Source organism: Chrysochloris asiatica, unplaced genomic scaffold, assembly GCF_000296735.1.
Source record: "Chrysochloris asiatica unplaced genomic scaffold, ChrAsi1.0 scaffold00082, whole genome shotgun sequence".
Lineage (NCBI taxonomy): Eukaryota > Metazoa > Chordata > Mammalia > Afrosoricida > Chrysochloridae > Chrysochloris > Chrysochloris asiatica.
Window position 1 is genome coordinate 12,900,968 of NW_006408600.1, and position 6,073 is coordinate 12,907,040.

At 36.9% G+C, this 6,073-nt stretch overlaps 1 pseudogene; it reads left to right on the forward strand.

Moving 5' to 3' along the window:
• The window catches only part of LOC102815467, a 60,483-nt pseudogene extending 54,683 nt beyond the window's left edge, over nt 1-5,800 (forward strand).
• The last annotated feature ends 273 nt before the right edge of the window (nt 5,801-6,073 follow it).

Consider the following 6,073-nt stretch of genomic DNA (forward strand, 5'->3'; position numbering starts at 1 on the left):
TATTCTTATGTACTGCCGAGGATCTTCAGGAAACCTCCTTCACTGGATACATTGTAGTCCCATTTTAGGTATTCCAATCAGTTATAGGCAGAAGATGGACTTACAAGCTTTCTATGGTGACATCTCTGGCTATTCCTTTCTCTCCCAGGGGGAAGTCTTGCAGGGTATACCCTTTGGTTGGTTGATGATGCATGGAGGGGATTGTAACCATGACAATGAACTGATATATAATAGGATGAATGTAAAGCTAATGTTCTCCCATGTAAACTGTCACATATTTCACAGTAAAACATTTTTTAAAAAAATAAGGAAGACCGTAGAAGAATTGATACATTTGAATTATGGTGTTGGAGAACAATATTAAAAGTACATGGACTACCAGAAGAACAAACTAATCTGTGTTGGAAGTACAGACAGAATGCTCCTTGGAAACCAGGATGGCTAGACTTTGTCTCTCATACTTCGGACATAATATCAGGAGAGACCAGTCCCTCGAGATGGACATCATGCTTGGTAAAGTGGAGGGCCAACAAAAAAGAGGGAGGCCCCTAATGACATAGATTGGCACATGGCAGCAGCAATGAGCTCAAGTTTGCAGTGATGGTGAGGTTGGTGCAGTACCGGGCAGTCTTTCATTCTGTTGTACATAAGGTCGCTATGAGTCAGAACTGACTCGATGGCACCTAACAACAACAATAATACCCAAACAACCCAAAGAGAAGGTGAAGGGACCCTAAATTGACTGAGATTAATTTCTACCACCTGCTGAAGTGGGGTTCATAACAAAACTATACTTTGTTTTAGAAAAATAAAGTTACACTTGTATACCTTGCAGATTAGAGTTTGTGGACCGAATTGTGCCTCCTATAAACCAGTTGCTATCAAGTCTATTCCAACTCTTGGAGACCCAGTATGTGTCAGAGCAGAATTGCGTTCCAGAGTTTTCAATAGCTGAGTTTTCAAAAGTAAATCACCACATCTTTCTTTTAAGTTACCTCTGGGTAAACTCAAACCTCCAGCCCTTCAGTTAGGAGCCAAGAATGTTAATCAGAGACTCCACCGATTTATTATATGTTGTTGTTTTGTTGTTCGTTGCCTTCCAGTCAGTTTCAGCTCATAGCTATGGTATGTGCAACAGAATGAAACACTGCCCAGTCTTGCATCAACTTAATATGTATGTAACTATAATGAATATTTCTGTATGGTTTTGTTACAAATAAAAGATGAAAATGTGAAAAAAAAAAAAAAAAGAAACAAATAAATATTACCTACAAAGGAAAACCAATAAGAATAAGCTCTGATTTCTCAGCAGAAATCATGAAGGCAAGAAGGCAATGGGTAGGCATATACAAAACTTCGAAAGAACAAAACTGCCAACCAATAATCACATACCCAGAAAAACTGTTCCTCAAATACGATGGTGAAATTAGAACTTTCCAGATAAAGAGATATTAAAGGAATTTGTGTATATATATATATAAAAAAAACAGTTTTACAAAAAATACTAAAGAAAGTCCTTTGGATTCAGAACCCACAACAAGGGACAACAACCAGATAGTGACATACATGCAACACCACACAGAAATCAATCCAGAGATAGAAATATCCAGAGTAAAACAAAACAACAAGACTAAAAATAGGGAATCAGAGATATCATTCTATAATGAAGACAACTACAAAGCAAAAAGCGAAGAATGTAAAGTTACAGAATTGCAAATGGCAAGGAAGTCAAGTATATTTTAAGATAACACAAACTGCTTATAAATGGAGAAGATTTTAACATAAAATAGGTAACCTCAAACAAACTTAATACACCTTCATGTCAAAGCAACAAAAGGAAAGTCCCTGAAGATTTTGTAAACATTAACTCTATGAAGAAATTGACAAAAGTAACTACAAAACTAAAATGAACTCAGCACAGGAAAATATATGAAACAAAGAAATCAGCAGCACCACACACAAAAAAACACCACAAAGTAAAACAACTATAATCAATTCATACCTAACAATAATTATGGTGAACATCAATGGACAAGTGACAGAGAGTAGCAGAATGGATACAAAACAGGATCCTTCAATATGCTTTCTATAAGAAACACACCTTACATACAAAGACAAACATAGATTAAAAATTAAAGAATGAAATCTAATGGCAGTCAAAAACGAGCAGGAAGAGGCAATATTAATTTCTGATAAAACAGACTTTAAGGCAAAAACCAGCATAAGAGACAAAGAAGAACACTATCTCATGATTAAAGGGTCGATTGAACAAGAGGACATAACCAAAAATAAATATCTATGCTCCCAAAGAAATAGTTTCAAAATATATAAATCAAACTCTAAAAGAATTTAAGAAAGAAATAGACAACTCTACAATAACAGTAGAGATTTTAATATACCACTTTTTAAAAAAGGGCAGAACAACCAGAAAGAAACTCAACAAAAACAAAGAGGAACTGAACAACACAATCAAGAAACTTGACCTCATATAATACAGAGCACTCAACCCAACAAAAGCACAATACATATTATTTTCCAATGCACATGGAACATTCTCCAGAATAAACCATATGTTAGGCCACAAAACAAGTGTCAATAAATTTTAAAATATCAAAATACTACAAATCATATTCTCAGATTACAATGCTAAAAATTAGAAATCAACAATAGGAAGATCAAGGAAACAAAATCAAACACATGGAAACTGAATAACACACTGCTTAAAAGCTACTGGGTAATAGAACAAATAAAAAGCAAAATGAAAAAATTCCTTCAGCAAATGAGAATGAAAACACAGCAAACTAAACCTTTTGGGACACAGCAAAAATGATGCTTGAGAGGGCAATTTATAGTAATAAATGCACACATCCAAAAATAAAGAACCAAAATCAACACATCATCTCCAACACAGCATATCCAATAATTAGAGAAGGACCAGTAAAGTAAACCTACAGTCACCAGAAGAAAAGAAATAACACATATTAGAGCAGAAATAAATGAATCAAAAAACAGTAAAACAGTAGGAAGACACAAGAAGACAAGAAATTGGTTCTTTGGAAGGATTAATAAAATTGACAAACCATTGGCAAATCTAACAAAAGAAAAGAAGGATAAGATGCAAATAAAACGATATGGGTGATGTTACAACAGAACCACCAGAAATAAAAAGGAGAGTAACAGAATACTATGAAGAGTTGTATTCCAATAAATTTCAAAATCTAGAAGAAATTGATAAATTTTTAGAAAATCATGACCTACCTAAACTAACACAGAATGAAACTGAAAACTTGAACAGACCTATAACAAAAGAAGAAATTGATCATGGTATTTAAAAACACCCAATAAAAAAAGTCCAGGCCCAGATGGCTTCAATGGTGAATTTAACTAAACATTAAGAGAAAAACTGATACCAATTTTACTCAAACTATTGCAGAACATAGAAAAGGATGGAAAACTCCTGAATACATTTTATAAAGTGAGAATAACCCTCATAAGAAAACCAGGCAAGGACATCACTAAAAAGGAAATTATAGACCAATATCCCTTATGAACATTGATGTAAAAATTCTGAACAATCTCTTAGCCAATAGAATTCAACAACACGTCAAAAAAAAAAAAATACATTATGACCAAGTGAGATTCATACCAGGTATTTTAGGCTGGGTTCTCTAGAGAAGCAAAACTAGTGAAACTTTATATATATAGGGAGCGACAGAGAGCAGGATAGAAAGCTATATACATACATACACACACACACGTTATATATATATATACTCTTCCACCTCTACCATTGTGAGCCTTTTCCTTAATAAAAAAATTTCTTTTTTTTTTTTTTTCACAGATTTTACTTCTCTAGAGAACCCAGCCTAAAACATATGGTATGAATCTTACTTGGTCATGATGTACTATTTCTTTTTGATATGTTGTTTAATTCTATTGGCTAGGAGTTTTCTGAGAATTTTATATATATAAAAGAGAAGTTCATATCAAGGAAAAAGGCTCACAATGGTAGAGGTAAGAGAGTCCAAGTCAAGGTCAGATGAACCAAAATTGGCAGGTAGGACCATCAGGAAAAAAGGCAGGGTCAGATGAGCCAAGATTGGCATGTAGGCCTGGCAGGTACACAGGCAAGCAAACAATAAAGTAGGTCACTGGCTCTAATTCAAAGAATTAGAAGTTGGAAGATGACCCAGATAAAGGATCTAGATCCAGGAGAAAATGAGCAAGCTTTGCCTAAATGTCCATTATATTGAAAGCAGTCCACACACCCAAGGAAACATCCTTTCAACTGACTGGCTGCCCAAAGTGTTAACTATGCCTGCTATTAGCCAATCATCATAGAGTCAACTACACTGTAATAGATCTCACTATGGAGATAACCACATCTCACCTGCCAACTCACTGGGAATCCTGGCCCAGACAAGTTGACACAAAACCTTAAATATCACACTATGGATGGAAGGATTCCTCATTATTAGGAAAACAATTAAAATAATCCACAATATAAATAAAAAAAGGAAAAGAACCACATGACCATATCAAATTATGCAGAAAAGGTGTTGGACAAAATCCAATATCCATTTTTTAAAAACCACTTAAAAGTAGGGATTGAAGGGAAATACTTCAAGACAATTAAGAGCATATGTACAAAGCCAACATTACTCTCAATGAGAGAAACTGAAAGCATTCCCTTTGTGAACAGGAACCAGACAAGAATGGTCTTTATTCAATGTTGTGATGAAAGTCTTAGCCAGAGCTATAAGGCAAGAAAGGGAAATTAAAGGCATCCAAACTGGCAAAGAAGAAATAAAACTCTATTTGCAGATGATATGATCTTATATATACAGACAATCCCAAAGACTCAGCAAGAATATTATTGTAACTCACTGAATGATTGATTCAGTGTAGTGGCAGGGTACAAGATAAATATACAAAAATCTGTCGGATTCCTATATACTAATAAAGACAACTCAGAAAAGGAAATTAGAAAAAACAACACCATTTACAATAGCCACTCAAAAAATGAAATACTTAGGAAGAAAACTAACCAGAGAAACAAAACACCTATACAAAGAAAACTACAAAATACTACTACAAGAAACCAAAAGAGCTACTACATCCCACAGTGCTTTGCACAGCCACTTTCTTTCCACTTGGCTGTTCCGCTTCGAGGAGGGCCCTAGCCAGCCATGCGCCCAGCCGGAATGGCACAAGCCTCACTTCCATTAGGACAAGCAGCAGCGAGTAGCCAAGTGTTTCAACGAGAGCTGGCACGGAAGACCCACAGACTTAAGGCCTGACAAGCCAAAGCCCATTGCATTGCCCCGCGCCCTGACCCATGTGACCCATCGTGCGCTGTCCCCCCACAGTGCGGTATCACACCAAAATCCAAGCAGGCAGGGGCTTCAGCTTGGAAGAACTGAGGGTGGCTGGCATCCACAAGAAGGTGGCGTGGACCATCAGGATCTCTGCGGACTCCAGGAGGATGAACAAATCCACTGAGTCCCTGCAGGCCAACGTTCAGCAGCTGAAGGAATACCGTTCCAAACTCATCTTAGTCCTCCGGAAGCCCTCAGCCCCTAAACAGGGAGACAGCTTTGCTGTAGAACTCAAACTGGCCACTCAGCTGACCGGACCAGTGATGGCCATCCGGAAAGTCTACAAGAACGAGTAAGCCCGGGTCATCATGCAAGAAGAGAAGGACTTCAAGGCCCACGCCCACGGCCACGCCCAGCTCTTCGGCATCCGGTCAAAGAGGGCCAAGAAGGTGGCAGAGCAGGATATGGAGAAGAAAAAGTAAATCTGTGTTGCCGGGAACCTTCAATAAAAGCAATGGTGCCTCTTCCCTTTCCCTAAAAAAAAAAGAAAGAAAGAAACCATGAGAGTCTGATGAAATTGGAAGCATGCATAAGGCCAATACTCCCCAAAGAATTCTATAGATATAATGCAATCCCAATCTATATTCCAAAATCATTCTTTAAAGCAATGGAAAAAATTACTACAAACTTTATATGGTAAGGGAAGAGACCTCAGCTAAGCAAAGCACTGCTTAAGAAGTAGAACAAAGTGGGAC